Source organism: Loxodonta africana, chromosome 17, assembly GCF_030014295.1.
Source record: "Loxodonta africana isolate mLoxAfr1 chromosome 17, mLoxAfr1.hap2, whole genome shotgun sequence".
NCBI classification, from domain to species: domain Eukaryota; kingdom Metazoa; phylum Chordata; class Mammalia; order Proboscidea; family Elephantidae; genus Loxodonta; species Loxodonta africana.
The window spans coordinates 63,206,456-63,218,947 of NC_087358.1; positions in this window are offsets into that span (position 1 = coordinate 63,206,456).

A 12,492-nucleotide genomic window follows, 5' to 3' on the forward strand; every position below is an offset into this window, starting at 1 on the left:
ACCAAAAGCAATATCGCATTCCTGGAAGGATTGCAGAGATTACTGCCACCATCGAGGACTTGAAGGATGCAGGGGTGATGATTCCCACCACAACCCCATTCAACTCGCCTACTTGGCCTATACAAAAAACATATGGGTCTTGGAGAATGACAATGGATTATCACAAACTTAACCAGGTGGTGATTCCAATTGCAGCTGCTGTCCCAGATGTAATTTCATTGCTTGAGCAAATTAATACATATCCTGGTACCTGGTGTGCAGCTATTGATCTGGCTAATGTCTCTTTCTTCATACCTGTTTTGAAGGACCACCAGAAGCAGCTTGCCTTCAGCTGGCTAGACCAAACAATACACCTTCAGTGTCCTACCTCAGGGCTATATCAGCCCTCCAGCCCTATGTCATGATTAAGTCCACAGGGACCTTGATTGCCTTTACCTTCCACAAGATGTCACACTGGCCCATTACACTGATGACTTCTTGCTGATTGTATCTGGTAAGGAAAAAGTGTCAATGACTCTGGACTTATTGGTAAAAACATTTGCATGCTAAAGGATGGGAAATTAATCGGGCAAAAGTTTAGGCTCCTTCCACCTCACTGAAATCTCTAGGAGTTCAACGGTGTGGGGCATGTTGAGATATTTCTTCTGAAGTGAAAGATAAGTTATTGCATCTGGCCTCTCCCACAACTAAAAAAGAGGCACAATGCCTAGTGGGTGTCTTTGGATTTTGGAGGCAACATATTCCTCATTTGGGTGTGCTAGTCAGGCCTATCAAGTGACTTGAAAATCTAGCTTTGAGTGGGGCCCAGACCAAGAGAAGGCCCTGCAACAGGTTCAGGTTGCCATGCAGTGACTCTGCCACTTGGGTCATATGATCCAGCTAATCCAATGCTCCTTGAAGTGTCAGTGGCAGATAAAGATGTTGTTTGGGGTCTTTGGCAGCCCCCAATTGGTAAATCACAGCCCAGACCCTTAGGATTTTGGAGCAAAGCCCTGCCACTCTCTGCAGGTAACTACTCTCCTTTGGAGAAACAGCTTTTGGCCTGTTACTGGACCTTAATAGAGACTGAATGCTTAACCATGGGCCACCAAGTCACCATGCAGCCTGAGCTGCCCATTATGAACTAGGTGTTGTCTGACTCACAGAGTCATAAAGTTGGACATGCACACCCGCCCTCCATCATGAAATGGAAGTGGTATATAAGAGATTGGGCCCGAATAGGACCTGAAGGCACAAGAAAGTTGCATGAGGAAGTGGACCAAATGCCCATGGCATCCACTTCTGTCACATTACCTTCCATCTCCTAGTCTGCACTTATTGCTTCATGGGGTGTTCCTTATGATCAGCTGACAGAGGAAAAGAAAACTCCTGCCTAGTTTACAGGTGGTTCTGTGTGATATGGACAGTGGCAATGCTACAACCCCTTTCTGGGACCTCCCTGAAGGATAGCAGTAAAGAGAAACCCTCTCAATGGTCAAAACTTCGAGCAGTGTACCAGGTTGTTGACTTTGCTTGGAAGGATAAATGGCCAAATGTGCAATTGTATACTGACTCATGGGCTATGGCCAATGGTTTGGCTGGATGGTCAGGGACTCAGAAAGAACATGACTGGAAAATTGGAGACAAGGAGGTTTGGGGAAGAAATATGTGGATAGACCTATCTGAATGGGCCAAAGAAGTGAAAATATTTGTTTCTCATGTGAATGCTCACCAAAGCGTGACCTCAGCAGAGGAGAATTTTAACAATCAAGTGCATAGAATGATGCGTTCTGTGGAAACCAGTCATCCTCTTTCCCCAGCTACTCCTGTCATTGCTCAATGGGCTCATGAAAAAAGTGGCCATGGTGGCAGGGATGGAGGTTATGCAAGGGCTCAGCAACATGGATTCTCTCATCAATGCTAGCTTCAGTACAGCCACTGCTGAGTGCCCAATCTGCCAGCAACAGAGATCAACACTGAGTCCCCTATAAGGCACCATCCCTCAAGGTGATCAGCCAGCAACCTGATGGCAAGTTGATTACATTGGACCACTTCCATCATGGAAAGGGCAGCATTTTGTTCTTACTGGAATAGGCAATTACTCTGGATATGTATTTGCCTTCCCTGCACTCAATGCTTCTGCTATAACTACCATACATAGACCTACAGAATGCCTTATCAACCATCGTGCTATCCCTTACAGAATTGCCTCAGATCAAGGGACTCACTTCATAGCAAATGAAGTGTGGCAGAGGGCCTGTGCTTATGGAATTCACTGGTCTTAACATGTTCCCCATCATCCTGAAGCAACTGGCTTGATAGAACGATGGAATGGCCTTCTAAAGACACAATTATGATGCCAGCTATGTGGCAAGACCTTGCAGAGTTGGGGCAATGTTCTCCAGGAGGCAGTATATGTTCTAAAAAGCATCCAGTATGTGGTGCTGTTTCTCTCATAGCCAGGATTCATGGGTCCAGGAATCGAGGGTGGAAATGGGAGTGGCACTACTCACTATTACCTCTAGTGACTCACTTGCAAAGTTTTTGCTTCCTGTCCCTGTGACCTTATGCTCTGCAGGTCTAGAGGTCTTAGTTCCAACTGGAGGAATGCTCCCACCTGGAGGCACATCACTGATTTCATTGAACTGGAAGCTAAGAATGCCATCTGGCCACTTTGTGCTCCTTATGACTCTGGATCAACAGGCAAAGAAGGGAGTTACCATACCAGCCGGTGTGATCGATCCTGATTACCAAGAGGAAATTCAATTGGTATTACATAATGGGGGTAAAGAAGAGGATGTCTGGAATGCAGGAGATCCCTTAAGGCATCTTTTAGTACTACCATGCCCTGTGATTAAAGTCAGGAGAAAACTACAGCAACCCAATTCCAACATACCTACTAATGGCTCAGACCCTTCGGGAATGAAGGTTTGGGTCACCCCACCAGACAAAGAACTATGACCAGCTGAGGTGCTTGCTGAAAGCAAAGGGAATATGAATAGGTGGTAGAAGAAGGTAGTTCTAAATACCAGTTATGACTACGTGACCAGTTGTAGAAACGAGGACTGTAATTGTTATGAGTGTTTCTGCCTTGTATGTGTACATCAATTATTTTTGTTTTCTTCACTATAAAATATAAGATGTAAACAGGGCTAGTGCGTATTTGGTTGTATGTGTGTTGTATCATGTTAGGTGCAAGTATGACTTTTTAATTGTCTTTATCAGAGATTTCATATGGTTTAAGGAGCTGTATACAGGTGCCAAGTTGACCAGAGGTAGACTGTGATCATTAGGGTTGTATGTCAACTTGGCAGAACCATGATTCTTGGTGGTTTAGCAACTTAGATGTAGTTTGGCAGTCATATGATGATGTGATCATTCCACGATGAAATTTGATATGGTGTGATCACCTCCATGATGGGATCTGCTTTGATTAGCTAATCATCTGAAGGGGAGTTTCCTTGGGGGTATGGTCTATATCCAATATGGGCAGACTCTCTGGCAAGGCTCGAGGGCTTTTGCTCATTCTGAATCCTGCAGCTGGCTCTTCTTCATTCGACCTGTGAGCAAGAGCCCTGTTATCTGACCTGCTGATTTTGGGTTTGCCGGCCCCTGTTGCTGTATGAATCAGGAGAAGCCTCTATCTTGACCCACAGACTTGGGACATTCCAACCTTTACAACTGTGTGAGCCATTTCCTTGATATAAATCTATACATATATTTATATGCTTTACTGGTTTTGCTTCTCTAGAGAACCCAGCCTAAGATGATCAGGGAGCCATTAAACAGAATGTGTTAAATATACATGCACTGACATAGAAATATCTCTAACACATAGCTTTAAATGGAAAAAAAAAAAAAACCTAGTTACATGACAGTATGCACAATATAATTCTGTTTATGTAGAAACATGAGAAATACAGATTTTTTCAAGGACAAATGTTTATATTTAAATGAGTAGGGAAAAAACTAGATGTTTACATGCTAAAATTAAAAGAATTTTACCTTTTTTAATTTAATTTTTGTAACGAGAATGTATTCCTGTATCACTTGAGTAATTTTTTAAATACACACTAATTTGAAGGAATAAATGAGATAAGGCATATCACAAGGACTTAATACATTATTTTCATTTTTTAAAAAAGTGATCGATGCATAAGAGTGCAGAACGGGATGCGACGGTGGCTTGTGAAGCAGTACAAATCAGTAGCAGATTCAGGTTATAAACTTCATTTTTTGATTAAAAATACTAATCTGGCCCCAAACTGTAATTTATAGGTCACTTTTTTCCGTTGCTGCTTTTAGGTATTATTAGGTGTTATTCCAAGAAAGGATCTGTGATGAAATGAATTTTTTAAAATGCTGGGTTAAAAAGTGTAATTTTTTGTTTGTTTTGCTTTTTTAACAGAAGGACTTGTCAGAGACGTAAACTCCTGTTATGCATTATGAGCCTAAAAGAGGTAGATCTTGTATAAAGCATTCGCCAAATTTACTGAACCCCAGAGCCTGTCCTTAAGCAGCTCCAGGGGCTTTTCTTCCATGAGACACCCTTTAGGAAATACTTAATTATCTGTTATGCGTATAACAGATACCACAACATCCATTTACTGACTCTGATCAAATTGTGTTTTTTACAGCCAGGTTGTCGCAATACTTAACGGATAGAGCATTTCTCTTTTGCCCTTTAATTTGTCTAAAACAGGTCCCAAGTATAAACACTGGTTTGTTTTGTAAGTGAAGGCAAGAGGCCTTCCCTGTCAGTGTCTCAGAGTACTGAGTGCTTCTTTGGATGGGCTTTGATTAATGGGTGGAAAATATGATGTGTTTAAAGCTGTTTCACGGCATCAGATAGGGGCAGGCATGGAAAATAAGAGGATACAAGAGCAAGGTCCCTGATGTCTTTGATCCCGCTGCCTGTTGCCACACAACCAAGGACCCTGCTGACTGAGAAAAAGTAAACGGTCATCTGTAATCAGAAGAAAAGTATTTGTTGCACACTCTTGGACTGCGTAAAGGGAAACTCAATAAGGTCAGAAGACATCAAAGCAAAATACGCAGTTTGTTAGCTGTAAGCTATTAAATAACGAATACGTATGTGCTAAAATCTCTCCTTCCTCCACATCCTACCTCTACCAATTGTACCAGGTTTGCAGAGAGCTGTTGTCTTGGCATTCTTTATCTCTTTGAAAATACACCATTTTAATGTGTACATTTGTTCTCACAGCGTACATACATCAAGGAAAGGGCGAGCAATGGAAAAGCAGGGGAGACAAGAACGAGTCTTTCAATGTCCTTATTCCTGCTGACGGTTACCACCTTCAGACACAGCCAGCAGGGCACAAACATTTTGCCCTGGATAGTAGATTAGGTAGAGAGAGATTACAAGCTGAGGCTTATGGGTATAATGATTTAGACAGAAAGGAATTGTTTCCATTTGCAACACTGGGAGTTAGCACAGCTTTGCTTCTGTAGTATGCTCAACCTGGTCTGACATTGAATATCCCAGGCTGCAGGGAGGCAAGATTCCTTACTTCCAAGAACCACCTGGAAAAAAAAAAAGGGGGAACCCTCTATGAGACATGATTATTTTAAAAACCTTTTTCAAAGGAGAAGAATTCTTTGGCGACATCAAGAAGGCTTCCATTCTCTAATCTCTATAGTTAGCTGCTGTGGAGTTGGCTTGACACACAGTGACCCCACGTGTAACGGGACGAAATGTTGCCTGGTGCTACACCAGTGGTTGTGGGTCAGACTGTTTATGACCCTTAGGGCTTTTGTTGGCTGATTTTTCCGAGCAGATTCCAGGCTTTCTTCTTTGTCTACCTCAATCTGAAAGCTCCACTGAAACCTGTTGACATCATAGCAACACGCAAGCCTCCACTGAGAGGCAGGTGGTGGCTATCCTTGAGGTGTGTGCGCTGGAAATAAAACCTTAGTCTCCTACAAGGAAGGTGAGACTTCTACCACTGAACCACTACTGCCCCCTCCGTAATCCCTGTTGTGTCGTTTCATGCCGTCAAAGAATCGGTTCCGACTCATTGTGACCGCACGTACAGCAGAATGAAACGCTATCCGGCCCTGCAGCGTCCTCACAATCATTACTATGTTTGAGCCCATTGTTGCAGCCACTGTGTCAATCCATCTCATCAAGGGTCTTCCTCTTTTTCGCTGACCCTCTACTGTAACGGAATCGACTCGACGGCACCGGGGGTGGGTTCTACTATCCCAAGGGACCGGTCCCTTCTGGTAACATGTTCAAAGTAAGTGAGGCAATGTCTCACCGTCCTCGCTTCTACAGAGCATTCTGGCTGTACTTCTTCCAAGACAGATTTGTTTGTTCTTCTGGCAGTCATGGCGTATTCGATATTCTTTGCCAATGCCATAACTGAAAGGCATCAATTCTTCTTGAGTCTTCCTTATTAATTGTCTAGCTTTCACATGCAAATGAGGCAACTGAAAATACCATGACTTGGATCAGGCACACCTTAGTCTTCAAAGCGACGTCTTTGCTTTATAACACTTTAAAAAGGTCTTCGCGGCACATTTGCCCAGTGCAATGTGTCGTTTGATTTCTTGACTGTGGCTTCCATGGGTATCAATCGTGGATGCAAGTAAAATGAAATCCTTGACAATTTCAATCTTTTCTCCATGTATCATGATGTTATTTATTGGTCCAGTTGTGAGGATTTTTCTTTCCTTTATGTTGAGGAGTAATCCACATTGAAGGTTGTAGTCTTTGATTTTCATCAGTAAGTGCTCTTCCCTTTCAGTAAGACTGGTATTGTCATCTGCATATCGCAGGTTGTTAATGAGTCTTCCTCCAATCCTGATGCTGTGTTCTTCTTCATATAGTCCAGCTTCTAGGATTATTTGCTCAGCAAACAGATTGAATGGAGCCCTGGTGGTATAGTGGTTAAGAGTTGGGCTGCTAGCCAAAAAGGTCAACAGTTTGAATCCACCAGCTGCTCCTTGGAAACCCTATAGGGCAGTTCTATTCTGCCCTATAGGGTCACTATGAGTCAGAATTGATTTGATGGCAATGGGGTTTTTTTTTTTTTTAATACAGATTGAATAAATACGGTGAAAGGATACAACCTGACACACATCTCTTCTGGTTTTAACCATGCAGTATTCCCTCGATCTGTTCAAACGACTGCCTCTAGGCCTGTAATCCCTAGAGAAATTGAAGTGAATAGAACTTCTCCTCAGTCTGAAACTGTACCATCACTTTTTTCTTCTCCATGATCTAGAAATGATAGGAATGATGATTTGGATTCTTTAATTTGAAAATGAAAGTAAAAACTAAATGTAGGTTTTGCTAAGCCTCGTCTCTGAGTGGGCGTGATGTGGTGAAGGCACTGGTGAGAAGGAGGCATATGGGTAACTGTGTCCAGGAAATTCAAGGCTCCTACAAAGCTGAATTTGATCATTGAATTAATAATAAGTGGTAGAGCCTGGGATATGTCTTCTACTGACCTGTATTTTAAGAAATAGAGAATCTCATTGCTCATCTGTGTTTTCTTGCTCCCCATGAAAATGACAGTGAAAAAGAGCTGGCCATTAACACAAAAGCAAAACATAATTCAGTAATGATGCTTGAAGCTCCCTGAAATGCTGAAGATTTTAGAAATCATTAATAATAAATTACCAGCAATGCCATGGGCAGCTGACAGCTCCTTTCTGTGGCAGATAAAACTCTCCATCATAAAACAATAATTTACGAGGTCATATGTCACAGCCTTCGTGATTTTCTTAAAGCAATTTTACTTTAAGATCAGTGTCACCAACATTGAATGCATTTTACAGGTGGGAGAACTGAGGCTAGTCTACCAAACGATTTGTGTCAGAATGAATCAGAGCGTTGTAACTGAGATCAGAGATTTAGTTCCATATTTGAAATCTGGAACTCTGGCATATTTGTTAAAATGACAGGCACAAATACAAACCACTGGTTAATGAATTTGGAGTTGGAGTGGAGTCGAGGCTCCATTAATCACAAACTGTAAGTCATTTGTTTCATCCATCAAATTTAATAACAAGCAACAAAATGATAAATTATTAAAAGGTAGACTTGGCTCATATTTCTCAACTCATGGTTTGGGGCCACATGAGGAGTAAACAAGGGTTCTATTAGAGGAATGGAAATAAACACAAAGTTTGCAAACAGAAAAGCCCCAAATCCAGTTGCTGTCCAGTTGATCCTGACTCCTGGTGACCCATGTGTGTGAGAGTAAAACTGTAGGGTTTTCAATGGCTGGTTTTTTGGAAGTAGATTGCCAGGGCTTTCTTATGAAGCACCTTCAGGTGGACTCAAATCTCCAACCTTTTGGTTGGCAGTTGAGTGGCTTAACTGTTTGCACCACCCAGGAACTCCCCTAAAGCCCAAGACCCTTGTTTATCTGCTTACAGGCTCTCTACGCAGCTATAATACATAGCAGGGCCCAAAGGAAGCAGCAAGTTCAGATAAGATCCAAGATGCTTCCCTCCTCTCATTTCCACTCAGCAAGTGTCCAAGAACCTGATGGCTTTCTCCTAATTGCAGAGTTTGCAGAATCCACAACAAGAAATAAAAATGGCCTAAACATATACAAAGCTCAAACAAAGTCCATAGAGAAGAATTTCATAAAGTCTAGTCCATGCCACTGCTATCATTTGAGGCTTTCTCTTTGCAATATGCCCAATCATTCTGCTAGAATAACAACTGACTCAAGCTCTCAGTTCTGTTCTCTGAGGAAAATTCATATAAATTGTGTGACTTTGAGCAAAACACTTCACCTCTGGGCCTTCACTTCCTTATGGGTAAATTAGATAAAAAATAAGTCAGGATCCCAAATTAAGGCCCTCCAGAGAGCCAGGACTACAAGATGGCTTAAGTGTTTCCCTGCTTCAAAATTCTATGGTGCTAACGTGACCAAGGCAAAGTTATAGAAGCTTCATAGACACATCCAAACACTTTAAGGGAACGAGTTACTAGGGCTGAGGGCTTGCAACCATGGTCTCGGGGACATCTAGGTGAATTGGCATAACATATTTCATAAAGAAAATGTTCTCCTACTTTGGTGAGTCGTGTCTGGAGTCTTAAAAGCTTGCAAGTGGCCACCTAAGATACATCTATTGGTCCCATCCAGTCTGGGAGCAAAGAGAATGAAGAAAACCAAAGACACAAGGAAAATATTAGTTCAAAGGTCTAACAGACCATGTGAACCAAAGACTCCACCAGCCTGAGCCCAGAAGAACTAGACGGTGCTGGCTACTACCACTGTTGGCTCTGACAGGGATCATAATAGAGGATTTCAGGCAGAGTGGGAGAAAAATGTAGCACAAAATTCAAATTCACAAAAAAAGACCAGGCTTACTGGTCTGACAGAGACTGGAGTAACCTCTTAGGCTATGGCCCCCAGACACCCTGCTAACACAGAAGTGAAGCCACTACCGAAATCCACCTTTCAGTCAAAGATGAGTCAGGCCTGTAAAACAATAACACATGTGAGGAGTGTGCTTCTTAGTTCAATTAAGTATAGGAGACCAAATGGGCAACACCTGCCCAAAAACAAAGACGAGAAGGCAGAAATGCGCAGGAATACTGGATGAATGGACATGGGAAACTTGGGTGTAAAGGGAAAGGGGGAGAGTGCTGACACATGGCAGGGATTGCAACCAATGTTACAAAACAATTTGTGTATAAATTTTTGAATGAGAAACTAATTTGTGCTGTAAACTTTCATGTGAAGCACAATAAAATTAAAAAAAAAATTGTGCTTTTGTGTTGAATAGCATTGGTATTAATCATAGATCCACTCCATTCCTGGCCAGATGTATATAGCCTGCTAATTTATAAATTCCTAAGACAAGAATCCTCCACCAAATCAGAAATACAAAAAGCCACATAAAATAACAAGGTCCTGAATATCTATCACCTTTTCTCCTTTGACAGTTGAATGAGAGTCAATAGCTTGTGAAACAGTTGTAAACTGTCTCTCTTCTGTCTTCTTTGTACTGTTAGAAAGCTAAGGATTCTATTTCAAGTAAGGAATCAGATCTTCCCTCTCATTCTCCAACTTTGAAACTTTTTTTTGTTAGGTGCTATCAAGTCAGCTCTGACTCGTAGCAGCCTTATGTCTAACAGAACTAAACATTGCCCGGTCCTATGCCATCCTCCCAATAGGAGATATGTTCGAGCCCATTGCTACAGCCATTATCTCAACCCATCTTGTCGAGGGTCTTCCTCTTTTTCACTGACCCTCTACTTCACGAAGCATGATGTCCTTCTGCAGGGACTGATCCCTCCTGATAATGTGTCCAAAGTAAGCAAGACGAAGTCTCACCATCTTCACTTCTAAGGAGCATTCCAGTTGTATAGGCAAACTCAATAATAATGATTCACTGCAAAGCCTTAAAATCCAAGCTCTCTTAAAGAAAAAGCACATAATATAATTTACATATAATCTCCAAACCTCATTCCAATCAGGTACCAGAACCAAATTTCTTATTAGACCTTGACGTTGTTCGTTGCCATTGAGTCAATTCCAACTTGTACAGAGTAGAACTGGCCCACAGGGTTTTGAAGGCTGTGGCCTTAGTATATATGTATTCGATTTCTTCTTTTAAGTTAAAACCTGAAAGAATGAAAGAACACGTGGGCCAGAAAGAGAAAAGAAAAATGTGTTAAATAAAAAGCCTGATACATGTTCTTAAGTTTACCAGCCTATGTCATGTAGTAGAAAAACAGCTGTGAATATATGTTCCTTTTTCCTGGAAGTAAAATGACTTTGCTCAGGCTATCACCTTCCCTAAGTCCTTTCTGATGGAAAAGGTTTCAAACCAGCTGCTCAACCATGCGGGAGCAAGGGAAATGGCATCTCCCATTCTGGAGCTTTAAGAGGAAATTGCTGCAGAAGTGTTGTTTGGCTTCTCTTTTCACGTACACCTGATTCAGATCCAGGACAGATTTATTTTTCAGTGAAGGGAGAGTTCATTAGTGCTTTCTCTAAAATGGCCTTTGTTTTTCAGAGCCAATTGCTTGCCCATCCTTGTGTGGCATCTCCTAGAAAAGCGATCCTGCCACCTTAGATGGCTTTTGACAACTGGAGCTAAGAAAGTTCTCTGACACATTTGGACTCTTACTTGGGTTAGTGTCCAACATCCTGCAGGCACTCCTGGGAATCTGAACAAATTTTCCATCTCTTCTCTTGTTTGTATTACTCCCTGGGAAGGTTTAAATTAGGCAAGGTCAATATTTTGATTGGGCAACATGATAAATATCCATAGTCAGGGTTTGTAATTGCATTTTTTTTGACATGTTAGAATGGAAGGGGTAAAACAAGCAAATAAAATAAATCTAAACACCACAGAGAGAAAATCAATTAAGAGCCTTGAGAAGAAGTCCTATAGAACAATCTCTAACAGAAGAACACTCCGTCTCAACATTTCTGAGGCTGAACTTAAAGATCTTTCAAAAATCTGGCCCTCTTCCTGTTTCTTGTTTCAGAGACTGGCATCAATATCAGATCCATTTGCACAAGTAAGGAACTGAAAACACAACCTGGATGCCTCCTTCGCCCTCAGTCACCATGTACTGTCCCTCAAGTCCTGCTGATTTCACCTTTTAAATATCTCTTGAATGTGACTCCTTTCCATCCACTGTCACCATCATCATCCCTCATTTCCAGTCACTGATAACAACTGCTGGGCTTGTGTAGTCTGTTTAGGCTCCTCTATTGACTCTGGCCTTCTACTATCCATTCTCCGTGCCACCGCTGGAATGATCTTTCAAAACATAAATCCAATAATAATATAAACCTGCTTTAACTCCCTTTGTTGACTTCCCATTGCTCTTTGGATAAAGTTCAAAATCCTTAGCGTGGTCTACAAAGCTCTGAATGTCTGGCTTTGCCCAGCTACTCTCCTTCATTTGCATACTGTGCTTTAGGTTGCTTGGCTTCCTTCCAGTTCCTCAAACTCATGTGCTCCCTCCTACCACATGATCAAGGAACCCTGGAGGCGCAAGGGTTAAGCACTTGGCTGCTAACTGAAAGGCCAGGAGGGAGGGAGGAAAGACCTGGTGATCTGCTTCGTTAAAGATTTTAGCATAGGAAACCCTATGGAGCAGTTCTACTCTGCTTTATAGGGTCATATGAGTCAGAATTGACTCAAAGGCCCACAACAACAATTATAAGTTCTTTGCAGATGCTATGCCTTAGGTCTACAATGCTCTTTGCTCCACACTTATACTTCCTATCACCTAATTAACCACTATTTACCCTTCAGATCTGAGATCCAGTGTCACTTTCTCAGAAAAGCCTTTCTTGATTCCCTCAGCCCAGGTCATGTTCATTCTTATAAAGCTGTCTTCCTTTCCTTTGGAGCACTCAGCTAAGTTGCAATTTTACATTCATTGGTGTACTTATTTGATTACCATCTATCTCCCTTACTGTAATACAAGTTCAATGTAGGCAGACACGTTGTCAAATTTTGCTTACAATTATATTTTTTGTTTTCTTATTGTATCAATTT